Here is a 26,965-nt window from a genome sequence, read left to right as displayed (position 1 = left end):
CTAAAAATCATATTTCTTATGAGCTAAACTTCCTTTAGCATTTTCAACCATGCTTACTGGGTTCTTTCCCTGTAACACTTGCATTGGCACCCAATCATTGTTTTGCATAGGTTTCAGGGACAGTGTCTTCCTTCTCAACTAGGCTATAAATTTAGAGGGCAAGAACTATCATACAGGTGTTTTTTTGTATCCCTCTTCCACAGTCTCTCACTCACAGCCTTCTACAACGATTACCACATGCTATGCAATAAATATATTGATTTTGCTTTCTCTAGTACTGAGGTACATGTATCCATTCCATTCCAGGGTATATATTACCCTGCCTATTTGGACATTAGGAAGAAATTTATTTTGGAAGTTATTTAGAAAGATTTCCCCTAGGAACAAAGCTACGTATTCTTGGCATACATGCATCGGCTACACTGACACCTGAGTGTGAAACTTGAGAACATTAGGCTCAGTTACCTGTTTACACATGTCTAGTGAATATAATCACCATGTCTGAAGCATCTATTTTTAAAACACCTAGGCTTCTAGTAAACAGTAGGTGTGAAATTAAGATAACTTGTTGGTATGCCTAGTTATATATTTCACCTGAAATTTTTAATAGTAGGGTGTAAGTGTGAACAGATTTGATTATACAATCATCCTGTTACTGGGGAAATTTGGCTAATAAGTTTGACATCTTTTGGAAGGATGGATTTAATACATACTATTTCTCTTATATTTGTTGCCTTCTTCACTGCCTGCTTGGAATAAACCTGCTAAGTGTGTTATTTGGAAAGTAAAGCATAAAATTTCTTGTTTAAAGAGATAACAAGACTAGAAAGCCATGAAGGTTATTCACAGTTGCCAAGCTGATAAATGAGACTAAACAGAAAATAGATCCAAAGTATAGGAATCAATTGAGGTTTCCTAGTAAGACATTTGCTATAATTATAATGTCATCCTTGATAGATTGAGTCTTTTATTCCTCATCTGTAACCTATCTAGTACTTTCCCCAAAGAAGACAAAACTGCTAATTAAATGGTGCATTTTGTTTAAAAAATCAGTTTTTATATCACAAATTTATTTAGACATCTATTTTACACATGTAAATATGTTACTTAAAGAATATATTGTGGCAATGACACTTTTATATTCACCAATAGTTTTTACGATATTTTAAATATTTTATAATGAATATTTATACATATTTGCTTACTATTGTTTTATAAATGAAAGAGGATGCTATTTTCTTTCAATAATTAGTGTAAAGTATCACTTAGTTAACATTTGTGGTGATAGTGAATTATTAAGAATCTTGGTACCATCAAAACATCGTATTTGTTAACATCACCACCAAATCTCATCAGAAAATTGTTTATTGGAAAGCTATCAAGCTCAGGGTGGCAGATTTAAGTTTTCCAAAATTCTAATTTTCCCTTGAAAGATAAACTTTTTGTCTTTGACTACAATACTGCCAGTTATCTTTCCTTTCAGTGACAGGCTCACTTTGTTTATTTTTAAGGAAATCAAGCCAATGTGTGAATAACCATAGTTACTTGTCAGCCACTCTTTCAGATAAACATAGCATAGCGTACTATGAAGTAAGTGGCTAGTTCATATTACGACTATAACAATCTCACAAGTGTTTCTCTTAGAGATGTTACCATACTTTGGTTTGCGGCAGAAGTGCTTTATTTAAAATATGAATATTTATTGAAATATTTATATTTACTAAAATATTAAAAATATGACCATTCAAAGGAAAAGATTTAATGGAATTTATAATGTTTACTGCTTCAAGAAGACATCCTTAAGTGAAATTGCTTTTTTTTTTTTAAACTGTGAGGGTGTGGTGGTAAAGATTATACGAATATGAGTGCAACTGAGGGCCAGTGCCTTCATTCATGTCAAGAAGCCAGGCATTTTACCTTCTATTGTTTTTGTAACATCAGTCTAAATGTCAACATAAAAACAAAACAAATAATATTATTGTATTATTTTGAAAATTGTCTTGATTTTCTGGACCCCTTACAGAGTGTCAGGTCCCCCAGAAGGCCAGGGACCATATAGTGAGGGCTGCTGGTATTGTTAAAGCTGATTTTGTATATTTGTGTGTGTATGTATATGTATATATATTTATGTTTAAATTTCTGACCCACAAATACAGATATCTCTTTTCTAATATTCGAAAAGCATTTACTAAAATTGATCCTATAGTGATATATAAAGTAAATTTCAATAAACACGTAAAAGCAGAATTAAAGAGCACATACACTGACCAGGATGCAATTAACAAGTGTTTCTAACAAAAAAAAAAATCAACCTCAAATAATCCAAAACATTGAAAATGTTTTTTAAAAAGTGCTAACATACAAATGAAGACCATCAAAATTGATCAGAAACTATTTAGAAATTAATCAATATATATTTGTATATATGTACATATACACTTAATATATGGTATTTAATATATGAATGGTACCTGTAATACATGTTATCCTAATACATGTTATTTCACAAAGCCACACTCAGAATAAAACTAATGGCTTCAACTGTTTTAATCAAGAAACAGGAATTAATGCACTGAACATTCAACTTAAACCCTAAACAAGAGAAAAAATTTAAACGAGTTTCATTTTTAAATGTCATTAAACTAGGGGTGTTCATTTTAAAATGAAAAAAATGTCAAATATTGGTAAATTTAGCAACATAATTTATTCTGCTATATATTACTCAAATATTATGTCCTTGTAACATATATTTGATAATGACTCCAATTATTATCCAATTATGCCACAAAAAGATTTCGGTAATTTTGGAAGAGACACATATATATATAATATATATATTATTATGGTAATAAGAGACAAAGTATTGACATTACTGACAAAATCAGGAAATATGAAAAATTAAGAATGTTTCTCAACATTCTCATTCAAGTTTGTTTTCTAAGGCCTAGCTAAAGTAATAAAAACAGAGAGAAAAATAGATATGAAGAGTTGAAATATGAATGTAATATTAGCATTATATACTGTGGTGGCCCTCAAGCTGTAAGCTTATTCAGCTTTCTGCTTTCCGGAGAACTGCTTGTCTCTTTCTTGGTATGCACTCCTGACGCTGCGGTATTGAGCGTAAAAAAGGAAAATGGCTTGCAGCCAGTTTCGTTCCAGGTGCCTGCTCTGAATCTAAGAGCCCCTGGTTGTTCCCCAGAAGAAGGACATGCTGCCCTGAGGGGGAAGTCTGTATCTCCAAAGAATGGCCCATAAGGCATGCTGACGCATAGATAGTGGTGCATAGATAGTGGTGCATAGATAGTGGTGCATAGATAGTGGCGACAGAACTATGTGGAAATACAAGGTTTACTGATTTGTTGTTTAGTATTCGTTCCGTACTAAACCTATATATACATTCATGCTCTTTGAATAAACTTGCCTTGCAACCATCAGTTGTCTTGGCCCTTCTGACCCCATACTGGTGCTTTTCAGTTCCTTACCCCTCACCGCCAGGAACTTCTAGCTTTCTGCAGCCGGTCTGCGGCAATATACATATGATAATTTACCAAAAAATGATACAGAACTACATGATGTAAAAGCAAAACCTATTCCATGTAACAGAAATCACTCACCAGAAAACAGAAACATAATACCATTTTAAGGAAATAAACACCCCTGTGTGTGTGTTTGCCTGCATGTCTATATTTATATCAGCACAAAGAAAATAGTTGTGGAAGGATGCACACTGGGATGATGAAACCATACAGGGACAATGAGAAGGTTAGAGAAGATTGCAAACTTATTTTTTCATTATGTAAGTATATGTAAATCTTTGTTAGCATGAAACATGTATTACTGATTTTAATTGTTGAAAAATATAAAACATTTTAAGTTTTATAAATAAAATTCATAAATTTTATGTAAAACGATAAATTACATAAATTAAACAAGCTAAAATATCATTATGCTTTTAAACTTAACAAATACTTTATAGGCATCAACTAAATACACAAAAATATCTACAAAACACAGAAGAGGAGACTCGGAGAAATGGGGGAAAAATATTCATGTACCAGGGTAGGAAAACCCAATGTTATAAATGTGATAGTTCACCTATTAAATACCTCAGTTTGGGATTTGACAAATTTATATTAATACGTCTTGGAATAGAAAAGAGAATGTCACCAAGAATTCTTTGGAGAAGGAAAGGTAAAGGGAGAAATTACTTTTGCTACAAAATACTAAGTAGGATCTTTAAATCTATTTTTATTTAAAATATTTTCCTGGATTATATAGACATTTTTAAACTATTAGAATTGAAATTCCATATAATACTAATTTTTATTACAATATAACAATGTGACATTCCAAATTGAGCTAACATAAAGCACTAGATTGTCAAATGAGACTCAAGCAAATCAGAAATCTTCCCCAGTACAAAGTTCTACTAATAATTTCAAGGATATAAGGAATCAAGTGGCACAGATATCTCTCAGTAATGTATGCAGATTATTTCACACAGCAGAGTGTGTTTATGTCATGAAACATCTCCATTTTACACATCAGAGAGTTGTACAGCTTATGTGACATTCTCCAAGGGGCATGCCTCATAAATCCATAGGGTATAGGTTTATTTACCATAAGCAATCATATACCTAGAACACCCTCAAGGTGCATTCCATAGATTGGGACTCCTCTCCTAGAAAGTATTATTTGTCTGTTTACCAGAATGTGTTAATTATGGTGAAATTATACTGAGTCATCTTTCTTTCCCTTGAAGTACTGTAACCGAGCAGGACCCTATGAGGCCTTCCCAGAAGAGATCTCCCCACCCATGTCCTCTGTCTGCCTTTTGTCTGTAGAAAAACTTAAGGCAAAGAATAAATTTAGTCAGAGAAGTGAGAAAATTCAGAAAGAAAGGAAAACACTCAAGCAAAACAAAATAATAATACTTTAGCCAGTAAACAAAGTCAAGGACTTTTAGTTCTTCCTCAAGGACTATAGATAATATTCTGAGCCATGTTCATTAAGCTGTTTTGCAGATACTGAAACCCCCACTAGGCAGAAGAAGTTAACTGTATGCTGCCCACAAGCACAGAGACCCAGACCAGTTGGAACCAGAGGGTTGCTGATGCTGACTCCTGATTACCTCACCACCAACCAATCAGAAGAATGTTAACGAGCTGACCACGCCCTGCTCCTTGAACACCATAAGACTCCTCACTCCAGGGTGGGACACAGTCTTGAGGGCAATAGCCTGCTGTGGCCTCCTTTGCCTGGCAAAGCAATAATGCTATCTTTTTCTACTTCACCCAAAACTCTGTCTCCCTGTTTCAAATTGGTGCCGGTGTACAGAGGCCAAGTTTCAGCAACAGTATCTCGCCCAACTCCTTAATAAGAAAAGAAGTGGATCACAGGCTAACTGCTTTAACTCCATGCTCAAGATTTTTCTGGGGGCTTCCCTGGTGGCGCAGTGCTTAAGAATCCACCTGCCAATGTAGGGGACATGGGTTCGAGCCCTGGTCCAGGAAGATCCCATATGCCATGGAGAAACTAAGCCCGTGTGCCACAGCTGCTGAGCCTGTGCTCTAGAGCCTGTGAGCCACAACTACTGAGCCCGTGTGCCACAACTACTGAAGCCCATGTGCCTAGAGCCTGTGCTCTACAGCAAGAGAAGCCACCACAATGAGAAGCCCGCACACTGCAACGAAGAGTAGCCCCTGCTCTCTGCAACTAGAGAAAGCCCGCGCACAGCAACGAAGACCCAACGCACACAAAAATAAATTAATTAATTAATTTAAAAAATAAAAAAGATTTTTCTATGTGGTCTCTCTAATTTTAGCTTTTTCATAGCATGGTAATCTATAGAAAATAATACTTCTTACCTAGTAGTTGAAGGCTTCAAGAGTCAGTATTCTAGAGCACAAGGAGGAAGTAGCAGCAAATTTTATGAACTAGCCCCAAAAGTCACATAATGTCACTTCTGCTATACTTTATTTGTTAAGATAATAAATAAATAAGTAAATATATATATATATATATATATATTATATATATATATATCGCACCCAGTTACAAGAGGAGGGTACATAAAAAAATTCTGTGGCCAACATTGGAAAATATAATCCCCCCACATCTCACCCAACGTCCAAAATAAATCACACCCTTCCCACACAACTATACAATACTGTCACAGGAAGAGGACAGTCACTATAGGTACACATTAAAAAGAAATGTTACTCTTCCTATTTAAGAATTTTCATGGTTGTGTGATAAATTTTTACCCTGCTAGTAACGATTACCATTATTTTAAAAATCTGGACATGCCAACAGGCAGAGTACTGTAAAGACTGCTATGACTGTAAAGGACTTTATAACTCTTGATCCCTTGTTTGTTAAAATATTCTACACGCAAGTATAAATAATCCATTAATTAGACATCATTGTAAGTAAATATAGCTTTTGCCAAAACCTTAATACACCGTTTGCCAAGCACCATGACCTGGCTTTAAAAGAGAGGAACTGGTCTGAAAGCACACTTCAAAGACACTTAGAAAATGACTTCACAAGATCCATATATATGCTGTCTACAAGAGACACACTTCAGACCTAGGGACAAATACAGACTGAAAGCAAGGGGATGGAAAAAGATATTCCATGCAAATGGAAATCAAAAGAAAGCTAGAGTAGCAATACTCATATCAGATAAAATAGACTTTAAAATAAAGAATGTTACAAGAGACAAGGAAGGACACTACATAATGATCAAGGGATCAATCCAAGAAGAAGATATAACAATTATAAATATTTATGCACCCAACATAGGAGCACCTCTATACATAAGGCAACTGCTAACAGCTATAAAAGAGGAAATGGACAGTAACACAGTAACAGTGGGGGACTTTAATACCTCACTTACACCAATGGACAGATCATCCAAAATGAAAATAAATAAGGAAACACAAGCTTTAAATGACACAATAGACCAGATAGATTTAATTGATATTTATAGGACATTCCATCCAAAAACAGCAGATTACACTTTCTTCTCAAGTGCACACGGAACATTCTCCAGGATAGATCACATCTTGGGTCACAAATCAAGCCTCAGTAAATTTAAGAAAACTGAAAGTATATCAAGCATCTTTCCTGACCATAACACTAAGAGATTAGAAATCAATTACAGGGGAAAAAACGTAAAAAACACAAACACATGGAGGCTAAACAATACGTTACTAAATAACCAAGAGATCACTGAAGAAATCAAAGAGGAAATCAAAGAATACCTACAGACAAATGACAATGAAAACACGACGATCCAAAATCTATGGGACGCAGCAAAGGCAGTTCTAAGAGGGAAGTTTATAGCTATACAAGCCTACCTAAAAAAACAAGAAAAATCTCAAATAAACAATCTAACCTTACACCTGAAGGAACTAGAGAAAGAAGAACAAACAAAACCCAAAGTTAGCAGAAGGAAAGAAATCATAAAGATCAGAGCAGAAATAAATGAAATAGAAAACAAAGAAAACAATAGCAAAGATCAATAAAACTAAAAGCTGGTTCTTTGAGAAGATAAACAAAATTGATAAACCATTAGCCAGACTCATCAAGAAAAAGAGGGAGAGGACTCAAAGCAACAAAATTAGAAATGAAAAAGGAGAAGTTACAACAGACACCGCAGAAGTAGAAAGCATCCTAAAAGACTTATACAAGCAACTCTATGCCAATAAAATGGACAACCTGGAAGAAATGGACAAATTCTTACAAAGGTATAACCTTCCCAGACTGAACCAGGAAGAAATAGAAAATATGAACAGACCCATGACAAGTAATGAATTGAAACTGTGATTAAAAATCTTCCAACAAACAAAAGTCCAGACCAGATGGCTTCACAGGTGAATTCTATCAAACATTTAGAGAAGAGCTAACACTCATCCTTCTCAAACTCTTCCAAAAAATTGCAGAGGAAGGACACTCCCAAACTCATTCTATGAGGCCACCATCACCCTGATACCAAAACCAGACAAAGATACTACAAAAAAAGAAAATTACAGACCAATATCACTGATAAATATAGATGCAAAAATCCTCAACAAAATACTAGCAAACAGAATCCAACAACACATTAAAAGGATCATACACAATGATCAAGTGGGATTTATCCCAGGGAAACAAGGATTCTTCAATATACATAAATCAATCAATGTTATATACCATATTAACAAACTGAAGAATAAAAACCATATGATCATCTCAATAGATGCAGAGAAAGCTTTTGACAAAATTCAACACCCATTTATGATAAAAACTCTCCAGAAAGTGGGCATAGAGGGAACCTACCTCAACATAATAAAGGCCATATATGACAAACCCACAGCAAACATCATTCTCAATGGTGAAAAACTGAAAGCATTTCCTCTAGGATCAGGAACAAGACAAGGATGTCCACTCTCACCACTATTATTCAACATACTTTTGGAAGTCCTAGCCACGGCAATCAGAGAAGAAAAAGAAATAAAAGGAATCCAAACTGGAAAAGAAGAAATAAAACTCTCAGTGTTTGCAGATGACATGATACTATACATAGAGAATCCTAAAGATGCCACCAGAAAACTACGAGAGGTAACCAATGAATTTGGTAAAGTTGCAGGATACAAAATTAATGCACAGAAATCTCTTGTATTCCTATACACTAATGATGAAAAATCTGAAAGAGAAATTAAGGAAACACTCCCATTTACTATTGCAACAAAAAGAATAAAATACCTAGGAATAAACCTACCTAGGGAGACAAAAGACCTGTATGCAGAAAACTATAAGACACTGATGAAAGAAATTAAAGATGATACCAACAGATGGAGAGATATACCATGTTCTTGGATTGGAAGAATCAACATTGTGAAAATGACTATACTACCCAAAGCAATCTACAGATTCAATGCAATCCCTATCAAATTACCAATGGCATTTTTTACGGAACTAGAACAAACAATCTTCAAATGTGTATGGAGACACAAAAGACCCCAAATAGCCAAAGCAGTCTTGAGGGAAAAAAACGGAGTGGAGGAATCAGACTCCCTGACTTCAGACTATATTACAAAGCTACAGTAATCAAGACAATATTGTACTGGCACAAAAACAGAAACATAGATCAATGGTACAAGACAGAAAGCCCAGAGATAAACCCACACACCTATGGTCAACTAATCTATGACAAAGGGGGCAAGGATACACAATGGAGAAAAGACAGTCTCTTCAATAAGTGGTGTTGGGAAAACTGGACAGCTACATGTAAAAGAATGAAATTAGAACACTCCCTAACACCATACACAAAAATAAACTCAAAGTGGATTAGAGACCTAAATGTAAGACTGGACACTATAAAACTCTTAGCGGAAAACATAGGAAGAACACTCTTTGACATAAATCACAGCAAGATCTTTTTTGATCCACCTCCTAGAGTAATGGAAATAAAAACAAAAATAAACAAATGGGACCTAATGAAACTTCAAAGCTCTTGCACAGCAAAGGAAACCATAAGCAAGACGAAAAGACAACCCTCAGAATGGGAGAAAATATTTGCAAACAAATCAACGGACAAAGGGTTAATCTCCAAAATATATAAACAGCTCATGCAGCTCAATATTAAAAAAACAAACAACCCGGTCCAAAAATGGGAAGAAGACGTAAATAGACATTTCTCCAAAGAAGACATACAGATGTCCAAGAAGCACATGAAAAGCTGCTCAACATCACTAATTACTAGAGAAATGCAAATCAAAACTACAATGAGGTATCACCTCACACCAGTTAGAATGGGCATCATCAGAAAATCTACAAACAACAAATGCTGGAGAGGGTGTGGAGAAAAGGGAACCCTCTTGCACTGTTGGTGGGAATGTAAATTGATACAGCCACAATGGAGAACAGTATGGAGGTTCCTTAAAAAGCCAAAAATAGTTACCATATGATCCAGCAATCCCACTACTGGGCATATACCCAGAGAAAACCATAATTCAAAAAGACACTTGCACCCCAATGTTCATTGCAGCACTATTTACAATAGCCAGGTCATGGAAGCAACCTAAATGCCCATCGACAGACGAATGGATAAAGAAGATATAGTACATATATACAATGGAATATTACTCAGCCATAAAAAGGAACGAAATTGGGTCATTTGTAGAGACGTGGATGGATCTAGAGACTGTCATACAGAGTGAAGTAAGTCAGAAAGTGAAAAATAAATATTGTATATTAACACATATATGTGTAACCTAGAAAAAATGGTACAGATCAACCAGTTTGCAGGGCAGAAATTGTGACACTGATGTAGAGAACAAACGTATGGATACCAAGGGGGGAAAGCGGCGGGGGGATGGGGGTGGTGGTGTGATTAATTGGGCGATTGGGATCGACATGTATACACTGATGTGTATAAAATTGATGACTAATAACGACCTGCTGTATAAAAAAATAAATGAAATAAAATTCCAAAATTTAAAAAAAAAAAAACAAGAACCAATTGACTTCATCCAGGGTTAGGGAAACAAAAACAAAAACAACACAATATTGTAAAGCAACTCCAATAAAAATTAAAACAAAAACAAAAATCCCACATCAACCAACTTAGAACATATGTGGGCTTTTGTTTTTATATTTGAGCTAGAGACCTTCATCTAGGTACCAAAGACTCAACCAAGGAGTATTTTTAGAGTGGTATGAGGATCAATTATGTACTTAGAAGCTAAGGTCAGCTCCCTTTATTTTCACTTCATTCTGTCTGCTCTCAATGAAATAAACATGTCAAGGGCAGTCAGCAAGGAAACATGAGAGTTAGCGTTACATCTGAGCTTAGAGTTCCACACAGGGAGTAGAGAAGGTGGACAAGGTTTACAGGGTATGATGAGTCAGTTGAGTTTGACTCACTGTGTTTGAGATAATAGACCATAGATGATGGTGACTATAATTTACTTTAGAACAGTTCATTTCAGTTACTGTGATGTTTTAGCTACCAACCTAGGGTAGTCATTTACCAATGACTGAGAATTCACTCTCCAAGGATGCTCAGATATTTTTCAACAGAAAGGGCTATTCTAGAGGCTGCTACAAAGGTTTCAGCCCTCCTCCCTTCCTTGATTGGTTAGTTTGGTAATTTAAACAATAAATTTTAGAAATGTGTTTTCACTGGTAAAAGTAAATCCTTGAATTAGCACAGTATATGTTTTAATAAAAGTACTTTCATTGTTAAAATCACTATTATGTATCACACTGTGCATACACTGCTGTATCTTACCAAAACATTAGTCTGGGATTAGTTAGAAATGAGAAAAATAGAATGGTCTCTCACCATAAATAGGTTGAAAGCACTGCTCTAAAGTGTAGCTACATCTGCCTCTAGGGACCTTTTCTCTGCAAGGAGTGGTCAGATCATCTAAAATGGCAGAAAACTACAACTATGAGTGTGGACAACAGATCAGATGAACTGCTTTGTGCTTGTCTACTAAGAATCTCTCTATGTGGGGCGGAAGCTTTCCCTGTGACCTAACAGAGGGTTGTTGGGGCTCTCATTCAGGGCAAACAGTTGTTTGTGACCAAAGCAGCTTAGATCAGTGCCCAACATCATCTGAAAAAAAATCCGTATGGAGCTTTCCAGAGAGGTCAAGCTGGAAGAAGTGGCTTTGAGTATCACCAACATAGAAGGAAATTGTTGAAACCTAATGTGCAATTAAGATTATGCAGGTGGCCAAAGGGGTAAAGTGGAGGGGGGGATGAATTGGGAGACTGGGATTGACATATATACACTAATATGTATAAAATAGATAACTAATAAGAACCTGCTGTATTCAAAAATAAAAGAACATTCAAAAAAATAAAATAAGGTAAATAAAAAGAACTCCGTCTATTTTTAAAAAAATAAATAAAGATTATGCAAGTGGGGGCTTTCCTGGTGGCGCAGTGGTTGAGAATCTGCCTGCCAATGCAGCGGACACGGGTTCGAGCCCTGGTCTGGGAAGATCCCACATGCCGTGGAGCAACTGCGCCCGTGAGCCATAATTACTGAGCCTGCGCGTCTGGAGCCTGTGCTCCGCAACAAGAGAGACCGCGATAGTGAGAGGCCCGCACACCGCGATGAAGAGTGGCCCCCGCTTGCCACAACTAGAGAAAGCCCTCGCACATAAACGAAGACCCAACACAGCCATAAAGAAAGAAAGAAAGAAAGAAAGAAGGAAAGAAAGAATTACAAGAAAAATTAAAAAAAAAAAAAAGATTATGCAAGTGGTTGGATTTAGAACTGCAAACTGTTGAGGAAAGAACACAGAATAAAAACCACCTCGGCTCAACCTTTTGACAAATAATGTTATAAAAATTATTTTATTATATTCAGTTATTATATGAGCAAATCATTTTTATTTTTCTTCATATCCCTGTTTCAATGTGTGTGGACATTTCTTTTGGATTGAATCATTAGAATACTAATTAACTAATATTGTAAATATTGGTTTACTTTAAAATCTTAAAAAAAAAACTATGAATAGCTCAGGGCAGAATCACATTTTGTCTGTCTTTGTGCTGGCTCATTTCTTTAGTCATTGTCTAATTCAAAGTCTGGCTTATAACAAGCAATCATCAATTATATAATAAATAAACATATGTACATTTATTTGTGAATATGTATATATGTGTGTATATATGTTTATCTATATACATCATTCTAGTTGTGTTAATTATGCCAATTTGGATTATTTAAAGGATTTAAAAAACTCTGTAAAACTTTTTTCCCCTAGCTTTGTTGACCTATAATTTACATACAACACTGTGTAAGTTTAAGATGTACAAGGTGACTATTTGATAGATGCGTATATTGCAAAGTGATTACCACAATAGGGTTAGTTTACACATCCATCACCTCACATAACTACAGTTTTTCGTCTGTGATAAGAACACTTAAGGTCTACTCTCCTAGCATCTTTCAAATATACAATACAACATTAACTATTGTCACCATGCTGGACATTACATCTCCAGAACTTACTCATCTCATAACTGAAAGTTTGTACCCTTTGATCAACATCTCCCAATTTTTCTTACCCCTCTGCCCCCAGAAACCAGCAATCTACTCTCTGTTTCTGAGTTTGACTTTTTTTTAGATTCCACATATAGGAATGTAGAGTATTTGTCTTTCTCTGTATAACTTATTTCATTTCGCATTATGCCCTCAAGGTCCATTCATAGTGTCACAAATGGCAGAATTTTCTTATTTTTATGGCTGAATAATATTCCATTGTGTATATATTCCACATTTTCTTTATCCATTCATCTGTTGATGGACATTTAGGTTGCTTCCCCATCTTGACTACTGTAAATAGTGCTGCAGTGAACATGGGAATGCAGATACCTATTTAAGACAGTGACTTCACTTTCTTCGGATATATACCCAGAAGCAGGATTATTGGATCATATGGTAGTTCTATTTTTAGTTTTTTGAGGAACCTTCATAGTGGCTGTACCAATTTACATTCCCATCAACAGTGCACAAGAGTTCCCTTTTCTCCACATTCTTGCCAAAAGTTAAATGTTAAAGTTTAAAGACACAATAAAAGAGAAAGAAACCATAGGAAAACATCTGAGAAGTCTGGTACTTCTAGGCATGGCTTTCAAAGTCCTTCCTCAAACTCACAGGAAGTGCTTCATCTTCATAGCATGAACCACCAAGATATGAGTGAGATACACTGATCTCAGTAAAATATAAGTGTCATCCAAGGAGAAGAATTTTATACCTCTCGTCAGGTAGACAAAACTAGTTTGCATGACCAGTTTCAATAATAGAAACTAGGACTCCAAACAGAAACCAAATGTAATCCATCGATCTTCACATTTTCTATAAAAAATGCTGACAAACTGCTCCCTGGTATATATTGATAGATTGCTCCCTGGTGCATTCTCTACCCTAACGCAGAAATACCTCAATCACTAGTTAGAATACTCCATTCAGCTTTGGCTAAGGGTTAACATCATGTCCTCATTCCAGTCTTCAGGGATTTAAACAGGGTTGTGAGAGATCAGATTCAGATGAAATAAACCTTTTATTTACACATTATGTGTATGTTGTGTGAGGGAAGGGGAGGGAAAGGCATGATGTATTCTCATAGTAATCCAAAAGAATTTCACTGCAAAAGAATCAGGCTCGGGCTTCCCTGGTGGCGCAGTGGTTGAGAACCTGCCTACAAATGCAGGGGACACGGGTTCGAGCCCTGGTCTGGGAAGATCCCACAGGCCGCGGAGCAACTAGGCCCGTGAGCCACAATTACTGAGCCTGCGCATCTGGAGCCTGTGCTCCGCAACAAGAGAGGCCGCGATAATGAGAGGCCCACGCACTGCGATGAAGAGTGGCCCCCATTTGCCGCAACTAGAGAAAGCCCTCGCACAGAAACGAAGACCCAACACAGCCATGAATAAATAAATGAATAAATAAATAAATAAAAAACCAAAGTTTAAAAAAAAAAAAAATCAGGCTCTAACAGAATCTCACTTAGTAGACACAATATATTTCCTTGAAAACTGAGGCATCATGATCTTAATCATAGTTCAGAAACAAACAAAAAACGATGCTTGTCATTTCCCTGACCTCACATGGAAGCTGAACAATCTATAACTTTTTTAAAAATCTACCTTGCCAAAGGTAAATCTTTTTTTAAAAGGTGATTTTATAATAAAAGCAATGAATGGTCAATATAACTATTGTATTAAGCTGAGATGAGACAAACAGTGACTTAATTTAGTGGAGCGGTAGGTCAGCAACAAAAAAGGCTTCCCAATTAGTCTCCTGCTCTTATAAATGTCTTGCATGTGTAGATCCCTGAAGAGTGGCCCCCGCTTGCTGCAACTAGAGAAAGCCCTCGCACAGAAACGAAGACCCAACACAGCCAAAAATAAAAATAATAAATAAATAATAAATAAATTTTTAAAAAAAGAGAGACAAGTGCCAGCTCTGCTGGTTTAAAAAAAAAAAAAAGTTCGAAGGGATTTTGCATTAGACTCCAAAATGCATCCCTATTAATGATAATATAATGTTTATTATCACTCTCTCTCTGAGAGAATGATTAGTCTCAATTTCTAAAAATCTGTACTAAATCAAAGAGCAACAAACATACCAGCTTGGCCCAGTATTGTATCTTTCCTTGGTGTCGTGGTGTTTCCAGAAACAGGCTCACAAATAGCATGTATATAAAGGGCAAATGTATCTGCATATGTGAATCATTAAATACCTACCTGCATGTAAGGACTATTTCAGAGCAGAATGCTATTTTTGAGGAAATTTTGAATTGTGTTTCTTCGTGTTGAGAGATCAAGTTGTTTTGTATTTTGTAGAAGACCGAAACGTTGTTGATTCACCTGTCAGTCTTGTATATATTTCAAGGAATTTTTCATGAAATAGGTGCCTGATATTAAATCTTTAATTTTTTTAAATCATGAATGCTGTGATTTTCATAATAAAAATGACCTAAATTTCTCAAAGGATATATACATAAATCCTCACACTTTTTACATAACCCTTAGACTTTGTTTTCTCTAAAGCAATCTTGTCATGAGATACTGAAACATTCAGTCTTGCATTGTAGTTGACCCTTGAGTGTGTCCAGCCTTGAAAGTACATATGATAATTGAAGTACTTCCTGGGTCATTCTTTATCATTAAAAGGATGACTGCCCTCATTCACCACATCAAGATTTACAGTTTGTTATAGCATCATTTTTACCTATGTGAAAAAATTTTAAACAAGCCATTTTTAATTCAGTTCATAAAATTCTGAACAGCAATTACTCAAACTAAGAATATATCTGTTTAATAAAGCAAGCTTACAAAAGCACATCTCATTAAAGACTTTTAAAAACTGTGTATTCAAACAAAATTTTTAAATTTAATTCAGAATTTTACTATTCATGAGAATTCAATAAAAGTCAAGATGAAACTCTTCGAAAGTGTTGGTAAATATTTGGTGCTAACAGATGCACTGAGGGGGCACAGTGACCTTCAGATGAACCAGCCACCTGCCGGTGTGCATTTCTCTTCCCAATCAATACTCACACACACACAAATTTATTTTTCCAGGTATGTCTACATTAACTGTTGTATCATCAAATACTTTGAAAATTAACATGTATTCACAGACATTATTAACAAGGTTACCAAAAGATAAATCAGCAGTATTCTTAATATTTATACTCTCATCCAATTCTTAGAAAAATATCTGGATTAACCTTGGACGTTCAACTAAATTTTCAAGTTTATCTCCTAAGTTAAAAAAAAAAACTGCATTATTTGAAATTTTTGTACACTAAGCCATCATTTTTGGCTTGACTGCCTTTTTTTGGCTCAAAGAGATATGCTTGCCACGCTGCAGGGCTTCCAAATTTTTTTCCATTAAATGAGATTTTTGTCTCAAGGCAATTCTAGAACAGACCCTAAATAATGTTTCAACCAACTCTGACTTGCTGTTAATGTGTTCTATTTATTGCAATAGTTCCTAGCCAAGACTTTTCTATTACTGGTTGCAAAAAAAGTTCTTATTTTTCTTTAAAAATGCTCCAAATACTTTTTAAATGTAACTACAAGAATTCTGATGTCATGTAGGGGGGTGCTCTCCAACTGATATCAAGAATTAGGCTCAATTATAGCTTCACAAAAAAACAGAACGATTTTAAACCAGTCTCTAAATTGGCCCTATTCTTTTTAGATTTGTTATTCTTCTCTGTTTTGTTCACTGTAGGGAATCTCAGCATCACATCTAAGACAGCCCTTGACCTTTGCAAGTTGTTCTAAAAAGCCTTCTCACTCCCCTTTGCTTGCTCTTCCCCTCCACCCCATTTTAAAAAATTAACTGGCAGGATTATGACAATCTCATCTGACATCATGCATACAACATAGTTTTATGAATGTAAGCATCTAATTATCTTTAAATGAAAACTTAGGAAATGACATGTAGGATCCTTAAGATCAGTTTCCAGTTCCACTGCCTGGGAAATACATGGTAAGAAGAGGGTAAGACGATGACTTGCATAGTAATTTTACTCTGCAATATAGGATAGATTATTTGCAGTTAAGACTAAAGTCTTAACATTTCAAGTTATATCTTCACAAAGCTTTTGGGGAAAATTTATATAAGTGACTGCCCAGTGTGTTTTGAATTTAAAATGAAAATAGAATGTAGGGTTCTCCAACTTAAATCTTCTCTCATTTTATTATTTCCATTTCATTTTTAATTTAGTTTATGAAAAATAGATCTTTCCCTTTTTATCGTAGTTTTTAGCCATTTACGTTCTTTATTCAGTCTATCCATTGATATTATTATTAGACACACACACACACACACACACACACACACACACACACACACACACACACACAGTCCTTGGATGAATTAAAGAAAATCCCACAGAGCTATCTGTATCAGCCTAGTGTGGTGATGACTTAACCCTGGAAGAAAACAACACTTGCTTTCTTCTTTATCACTGAATTCTCAGACAATTTTAATAGGAAAATAAGTCTAGCTCCCTGGTAAAGATTATCTCAAGGCTGTACCTAGTATGACTGTTTCTAATGGCCAAGGCAAATATCACAGACTGCAGCTTCCAGGTGTCTGCTCCTCTGGTGAGATGGGGCCAGGAGACGCTCTCCTCAGCTCCTTGCCTGGGTGGGCAAGTCAGGCTCTAGGGCCAGCAGAAATCCTCGTTTGAGGGTCCCACTGAGTTCCCCAGTCAGAGTGCTGCAGCTGAGCGGAGCGGCTGCTTGGGACTACTGCTCGGGCACTGCAGAAAGCCTTCTTGGAATCTGACATGTTATCACTTTGGGACCATTGGCCAGCTGCTCCTGACTTGGTCACATGAAGGCTCAGACTGTCCCAGTCTCTGAACTGAAGAGAACCAGCACTATTAGCATATCACTCACCACCATGAATGCAAGGTTTTTCAATGAAGAGTATCAGGAGGACATCTAAAAATCCCAGACTGGCATGTGCAAGTTCTGAGGAATGGTGGAACAACCCAATGTATCTGGGTGACCTTTGGAGACAGCTGAAACAGAGCTACAACAGGGCAGTAGCTGACACCCAACTCATAGCCCATCTTCTCCAGCCATGTGGCTAACAGGGTCTTGGTGCTCCAGCCAGCTGTCAGGCCTGAGCCTCTGAGGTGGGAGAGCCAAATTCAGGACATTGGTCCACCAGAGACCTCATGGGCCCTAGTAATAATTGGCGAGAGCTCTCCCAGAGATTTCCATCTCAACGCTAAGACCCAGCTCCACTCAACATCCAGCAAGCTCCAGTGCTGAACACCCCATGCCACACAACTAGTAAGACAAGAACACAACCCTACCCATTAGCAGAGAGGCTGTCCAAAATCATACTAAGTTCACAGACACCTCAAAGCATACCACCAGACTTGGTCATGCCCACCAGAAAGACAAGATCCAGCCTCATCCACCAGAACACAGGCACCAGACCTCTCCACCAGGAAGCCTACACAACCCACTGAACCAAACTAACCCACTGGGGGCAGACGCCAAAAACAACAGGAACTAAGAACCTACACCCTGTGAAAAGGAGACCCCCAAACACAGTAAGTTAAGCAAAATGAGAAGACAGAGAAATACAGAGCAGATGAAGGAGCAAGGGGAAAACCCACCAGACCAAACAAATGAGGAGGAAATAGGCAGTCTACCTGAAAAAGAATTCAGAGTAATGACAGTAAAGATGATCCAAAATCTTGCAAACAGAACGGAGAAAATACAAGAAACGTTTAACAAGGACCTAGAATAACTAAAGAGCAAACAAACAATGATGAACAACACAATAAATGAAATTTAAAATTCTCTAGAAGGGATCAATAGCAGAATAACTGAGGCAGAAGAATGGATAAGTGACCTGGAAGATAAAATGTTGTAAATAACTGCCACACAGCAGAATAAAGAGAAAAAGAAAAAATAATTGAGGACAGTCTCAGGGACTTCTGGGACAACATTAAATGCACTAACATTCAAATTATAGGGGTCGCAAAAGAAGAAGAGAAAAAGGGACTGAGAAAATACTTGAAGAGATTATAGTTGAAAAGTTCCCTAACATGGGAAAGGAAACACTCAATCAAGTCCAGGAAATGCAGACAGTCCCATACAGGATAAATCCAAGGAGAAACATGCCAAGACACATATTAATCAAACTATCAAAAGTTAAAAACAAAGAAAAAATATTAAAAGCAGCAATGGAAAAGCAACAAATAACTACAAGGGACTCCCCATTAGGTTAACAGCTAATCTTTCAGCAGAAACTCTGCAAGCCAGAAGGGAGTAGCAAGACATATTTAAAGTGATGAAAGGGAAAAACCTACATACAACATTATTCTACCCAGCAAGGATCTCATTCATATTCGATGGAGAAATTAAAAGCTTTACAGACAAGCAAAAGCTAAGAAAATTCAACACCACCAAACCAGCCTTACAACAAATGCTAAAGGAACTTCTCTAGGCAGGAAACACAAGAGAAGGAAAAGACCTACAAAAACAAACCCAAAGCAATTAAGAAAATGGTAATGAGAACATACATATCAATAATTGCCCTAAATGTAAATAGATTAAATGCTCCAACCAAAAGACACAGACTGGCTGAATGGATACATAAACAAGACCCGTATATATGCTGTCTACAAGAGACCCACTTCAGACCTAGGGACACATACAGACTGAAAGTGAGGGGATGGAAAAATATACTCCATGCAAACGGATATCAAAAGAAAGCTGGAGTAGCAATTCTCATATCAGACAAAATAGACTTTAAAATAAAGACATTACAAGAGAAAAAGGACACTACATAGTGATCAAGGTATCAATCCAAGCAGATATAACAATTGTAAATATTTATGCACCCAACATAGGAGCACCTCAATACATAAGGCAAATGCTAACAGCCATAAAAGGGGAAATCGACAGTAACACAATAATAGTTAGGGGACTTTAACACCCCACTTTCACCAATGGACAGATCATCCAAAATGAAAATAAATAAGGAAACACAAGCTTTAAATGATACATTAAACAAGATGGACTTAATTGATATTTATAGGACATTCCATCCAAAAACAACAGAATACACATTCTTCTCAAGTGCTCATGGAACATTCTCAAGGATAGATCATAACTGGGGTCACAAATCAAGCCTTGGTAAATTTAAGAAAACTGAAATCATATCAAGTATCATTTCCGACCAAAACGCTATGAGACTAGATAAAAATTACAGGAAAAAAATCTGTAAAAAATACAAACACATGGAGGCTAAACAATACACTACTTAATAACCAAGAGATCACTGAAGAAATCAGAGGAAATCAAAAAATACCTAGAAAAAAAGAATACCTAGAAACAAATGACAATGAAAACAATGAAAACAAATGACAATGAAACAAAACCTATGGGATGAAGCAAAAGCAGTTCTAAGAGGGAAGTTTATAGCAATACAATCCTACCTTAAGAAACAGGAAACATCTCAAATAAACAACCTAACCTTGTACCTAAAGCAATTAGAGAAAGAAGAACCAAAAAAAAGCTCAAAGCTAGCAGAAGGAAAGAAATCATAAAGAGCATATCAGAAATAATGAAAAAGAAAAGAAGGAAACAATAGCAAAGATCTGTAAAACTAAAAGCTGGTTCTTTGAGAAGATAAACAAAATTGATAAACCATTACCCAGACTCATAAGAGAAAAAGGGAGAAGACTCACATCAACAGAATTAGAAATGAAAAAGGAGAAGTAACAACTGACAATGAAGAAATACAAAGGATCATGAGAGACTGCTACAAGCAACTATATGCCAACAAAATGGACAACATGGAAGAAATGGACAAATTCGTAGAAAAGCACAACCTTCCAAGACCGAACCAAGAAGAAATAGAAAATATAAACAGACAAATCACAAGCACTGAAATTGAGACTGTGATTTAAAATCTTCCAATAAACAAAACTCCAGTACCAGATGGCTTCACTGGCGAATTCTACCAGACACTCAGAGAAGAGCCAACACCTATCCTTCTCAAACTCTTCCAAAATATAGCAGAGGGAGGAACACTCCCAAACTCATTCTACGAGGCCACCATCAGCCTGATACCAAAACCAAACAAAGATGTCACAAAAAAAGAAAACTACAGGCCAATATCACTGATGAACATAGATGCAAAAATCCTCAACAAAATACTAGCAAACAGAATCCAACAGCACATTAAAGGGATCATACACCATGATCAAGTGGGGTTTATCTCAGGAATGCAAGGATTCCTCAATATACACAAATCAAACAATGTGATAAACCATATTAACAAATTGAAGGAGAAAAACCATATAATCATCTCAATAGATGCAGAAAAAGCTTTCAACAAAATTCAACACCGATTTATAACAACCCTCCAGAAAGCAGGCATAGAGGGAACTTACCTCAACATAATAAAGGCCATATATGACAAACCCACAGCCAACATCATTCTCAATGGTGAAAAACTGAAACCATTTCCACTAAGATCAGGAAGAAGACCACGCTGCCCACTCTCACCACTATTATTCAACATAGTTTTGGAAGTTTTAGCCACAGCAATCAGAAAAGAAAAAGAAATAAAAGGAATCCAAATCAGAAAAGAAGAAGTAAAACTGTCACTGTTTGCAGATGACATGATACTATACAGAGAGGATCCTAAAGATGCTACCAGAAAACTACTAGAGCTCATCAATGAATTTGGTAAAGTAGCAAGATACAAAATTAATGCACAGAAATCTCTTGCCTTCCTATACACTAATGATGAAAAATCTGAAAGAGAAATTAAGGAAACACTCCCATCTACCATTGCAACAAAATGAATAAAATACCTAGGAATAAACCTACCTAAGAAGATAAAAGACCTGTATGCAGGAAACTATAAGACACTGATGAAAGAAATTAAAGATGATGCAAATAGATGGAGACATATACCATGTTCTTGGATTGGAAGAATCAACATTATGAAAATGACTCTACTACCCAAAGCAATCTACAGATTCAATGCAATCCCTATCAAACTACCACTGGCATTTTTCACAGAACTAGAACAAAAAATTTCACAATTTGTATGGAAACACAAAAGACCCCGAATAGCCAAAGCAATCTTGAGAAAGAAAAACGGAGCTGGAGGAATCAGGCTCCCAGACTTCAGACTATACTACAAAGCTACAGTAATCAAGACAGTATGGTACTGGCACAAAATCAGAAATATAGATCAATGGAACAGGATATAAAGCCCAGAGATAAACCCACACACATATGGTTACCTTATCTTTGATAAAGGAGGCAAGCATATACAGTGGAGAAGAGACAGCCTCTTCAATAAGTGGTGCTGGGAAAACTGGGAAACTGGGAAAATAAAAGAATGAAATTAGAACACTCCCTAACACCATACACAAAAATAAACTCCAAATGGATTAAAGACCTAAATGTAAGGCCAGACACTATAAAACTCTTAGAGGAAACATAGGAAGAACACTCTTTGACATAAATCACAGCAAGATCCTTTTTGACCCACCTCCTAGAGAAATGGAAATAAAAACAAAAATAAACAAATGGGACCTAATGAAACTTCAAAGCTTTTGCACAGCAAAGGAAACCATAAACAAGACGAAAAGACAACCCTCAGAATGGGAGAAAATTTTGCAAATGAAGCAACTGACAAAGGATTAATCTCCAAAATTTACAAGCAACTTATGCAGCTCAATATGAAAAAATCAAACAACCCAATCCAAAAATGGGCAGAAGACCTAAATAGACATTTCTCCAAAGAAGATATACAGATTGCCAACAAACACATGAAAGGATGCTCAACATCACTAATCATTAGAGAAATGCAAATCAAAAATACAATGAGGTATCACCTCACACTAGTCAGAATGGCCATCATCAAAAAGTCTACAAACAATAAATGCTGGAGAGGGTGTGGGAAAGGGGAACCCTCTTGCACTGTTGGTGGGAATGTAAATTGATACAACCACTATGGAAAACAGTATGGAGGTCCATTAAAAAACTAAAAATAGAGCTACCATATGATACAGCAATCCCACTCCTGTGCATATATCCAGAGAAAACCATAATTAGAAAAGATACATGCATCACAATGTTCATTGCAGCACTATTTACAATAGCCAGGACATGGAAGCAACCTAAGTGTCCATCAACAGATGAATGGATAAAGATGTGGCACATAGGGCTTCCCTGGTGGCGCAGTGGTTGAGAGTCTGCCTGACAATGCAGGGGACACGGGTTCGAGCCCTGGTCTGGTAAGATCCCACATGCCGCGGAACAACTAGGCCCGTGAGCCACATTGCTGAGCCTGCGCGTCTGGAGCCTGTGCTCCGCAACAAGAGAGGCCACGATAGTGAGAGGCCTGCACACCGCGATGAAGAGTGGCCCCCGCTTACCGCAACTGGAGAAAGCCCTCGCACAGAAACGAAGACTCAACACAGACAAAAATAAATAATAAATAAATAAATAAATTTAAAAAAAAAAAAAAGATGTGGCACATATATACAATGGAATGTTACTCAGTCATAAAAAGAAATGAAATTGAGTTATTTGTTGTGAGGTGGATGGACCTAGAGTCTGTCATACAGAGTGAAGTAAGTCAGAAAGAGAAAAACAAACACCATATGCTAACACATATATATGGAATCTTAAAAAAAAAGGGGTGGGGGGAGGTTCTGAAGAACCTAGGGGCAGGACAGGAATAAAGACGCAGACGTAGAGAATGGACTGACTTGAGGACATGGGGAGGGGGAAGGGTAAGCTGGGACGAAGTGAGAGAGTGGCATGGACATATATACACTGCCAAATGTAGTATGGATGGCTTGTTGGAAGCAGGTAGCATAGCACAGGGAGATCAGCTCAGTGCTTTGTGACCACCTAGAGGGGTGGGTTAGGGAGGGTGGAAGGGAGACGCAAGAGGGAGGGGATATCGGGATATGTGTATAGGTATGGCTGATTCACTTTGTCATACAGCAGAAGCTAACGCACCATTGTAGAGCAACTATACTCCAAAAAAGATGTTGAATATACATATATACATATATATATATATATATATATGTATATATATATATATATATATATATATATATATATCTCACAGGCTTATTTAATACCAAGTTATGCAAAACTCAATCATAAATGTTTTGCATGTTTTGTTTGAAACCAGGTCATTCCTCCTGGATAAGCTCTTTCCACTCAGAGGGAGAGGTATTGCTTTCAGAATCACACTCGTAATTTTATTTCTGTAGCGATTATGTCACACTCTGAAGATAGCTTCCCTCCCTAGATGCTCTCCAATGATATGCCTTCTTTGGGGGCATTAAAGCCGCAAGGCCTCTAGACTGAAAGCTCATTTCTCAATTCTAATTCCTCAGACAGCCATCTGTTAAATGTAGAGATCCATGATTTAATAGTCACTGTTGGTACTGTCCCTCAAAGCACCTCTTTGGAGGAAATAGTCGCTACTCCATTACTCGAGAAAAATAGTTTAAAATTATTCCAACTCAACACCTTCTTTTGGAGCTGGCAAAGATTTATTTGTAGTAATAGGAAGCACAGCAGTAAATAAATTATAGGATACATGGTAATGGAAAGAAGACTCATTCTTCATTCCCATGTCTGAAGAATTAGCATAAGAAAAATAGTTACAACCTAACTATATATTACTCATCTGTATTTTTCTACCTTAAACTTGGTAAGTCCTTAACTATCGTTAGTTTTTAGAGTCACCAGAAGCCTCGGATAATGTACGGCACTTGCCCATGAAGATCTATCCATAGGCAGCATCTAATGGCTAAAATTTATTTCATATTGGCAGATGCTGGCATGAGAAAACATTGCTAGGCTCTTCCTGTCTTGAGCAGCATTCCAGATCATCAGTCTTGACAACGGGAACTGCACCTGCTTCCCCTAATTCCACAGCATGTGTTGTACTAAATGCTCAGCATGCTTGTTGTTGAAACTTTAAGTATTAAGCTACCATTCAGAAACCCCAACCAGGAAGACCTGGTGAGCTCAGGCTGCAAAATTCAGAGAAAGGGGAAATAAATAAGTTAAATTAAAGCACAGGATTGTTACTATTTAGGACACATGCTTTAATATAACAAGGTTGATTTCTCTCTTTCAACATCCTGCTAGAGTCTGTAAAACACAACTCAAGGGTACAAACAAGTGAACTCTGATGAAAAAGATAAAGTTAACTCACATAAAATATGCATACTACCTCCTGATGGTGTCCTGAACCAACATATTAAAAGCAAGAAGAGTAGGGGCTTACTGCAAGGGTATATATATTAAGGGCTTCCAATTATGACCTGGATGTTGTGAAAAACAGCAATGAGACTACGGAGGTGCTCAGAAGTTTGCAGAATAAACAGACATTGAGAGTTCCCAGCAGATTTTGTTTTATGAAACAAACAAAAAATGAAAATGTAAGAGGAGGGAAAGCAGATATCAGAATTGCAACTCTTCTGAAACCCAGAGCGATATAATCAGCCAGGGTTTTCAGGGAAGGAAGGGCAGTGAGTGTATCATCAATCACAATCTTTTTTAGAAGAAGATAGTTTGTATATTAAATAGAATGGAGTAGTGTTATTGATAAGAAAATGTATGAGCTGTAGATAGAAGGAGCCAGAGACTGATAACCTTGCATTTCACTACACCCACGAGACATCATTATATTTTAAACCAACTGCAATGTGATTTAAAATTCTAGTTGAGAATTTTGTTTCTAGGGTATAATTTCATCTTCCATTAAGCAATAAGAAATATGATCACTTTCGGAATGACCAATGAATACCATGATGTCATCGGTTTTCCAAAATTATTAATAAAATAGAACATAAACAGGAAACTCTGCTATAGGTTTATGATATTTATGAACAATTCTCAAAAATATCATTTCCTGTAATGGCACCAACAAAGAAAAAGTAGGATACTATTTAAGGTAATTACTAAACATGTTTTAAGGCACTGGAAAATATAAACTGAAAACAAAAATAATAGGATGGGATAATAATTCTGTCTGGAATGTGCTATATGCCCAAATCTGAGGTCACCACAGTGAGCTGACCATTCTCTTGGGGATGAAATCAGTGCACACTCTCTTCACTTGCATAGATCTACTGCAACTTGGCAGCTAGGTAATAACAGGTTTCCCCATATGGGAAGGTCACATATTCTCATTTTTAAACCTGAATTTTCTCACTTTTGTGTGTGTGTGTGCATTTAAATTTGCAGAACTCCAGGTTCAACAAGAAATGAAATATAGTACTTCAATAATTCCACAGGGCTATACACTAGCTAAAAATCTGGGTTAACTTCCTCAATCTTAATCATCTACAAAATGAGTTAAAAGGATAAACTGATATTTCTGTGTTAGAAATGTTTTTGTGTTTTGTTTTGGGCTTTTGTTAGTTTTGTTTTGGGTTTGGTTTTGCTTTTTGTATTAATTTTTTTGTTTTACTCCACTTTGGTTTACTAATTCCTATTTCTGATAACTCATTTTTTTTTTGTTTTCCTTTGAAAGGGTAATCACTCCTCTTTATTCTCATTACATATAGTTAGGGACAGGTGAGAGCTGACATACACCATCCCTCCATCCCTCAATTCTCCCACTCCCATCAAGCACAGGGTTCATAACACAGACCTGACCAACCACTACCTTCTAATTTCTTGGCTAAAACTATTAGGTTAGTGAAGGGATGGAGCCAGATTGGCCTGATAAGAGTGAAACTTGGAGCTTTTGCTGGAATTATTGAAAAGAAGCATTGTCTTTATGTTGAAACAGTTAGCTAGTAGAATATATGCATGAGACTCCGGGTGACTTTATCATACATACATTCATGGTAAAAGCCTACATGATCATGAAGCACAACAAAGGAGGACAAAGCAGAGC

At 36.5% G+C, this 26,965-nt stretch overlaps 1 long non-coding RNA gene across 1 annotated transcript in view; it reads right to left on the bottom strand.

Moving 5' to 3' along the window:
• The window catches only part of LOC309659058, a 175,101-nt gene extending 151,859 nt beyond the window's left edge, over nt 1-23,242 (bottom strand). Inside the window, exon 1 of the long non-coding RNA XR_014262553.1 lies at nt 22,522-23,242. This is a non-coding gene — a long non-coding RNA (uncharacterized lncRNA). The remainder of the gene's footprint in view (nt 1-22,521) is intronic.
• Nucleotides 23,243-26,965: the final 3,723 nt, after the last annotated feature.

The sequence above is a fragment of the Balaenoptera physalus genome, assembly GCF_965194825.1.
Source record: "Balaenoptera physalus genome assembly, chromosome: 3".
Taxonomy (NCBI): Eukaryota; Metazoa; Chordata; class Mammalia; order Artiodactyla; family Balaenopteridae; genus Balaenoptera; species Balaenoptera physalus.
This window is presented reverse-complemented; position numbering and strand designations above follow the sequence as displayed.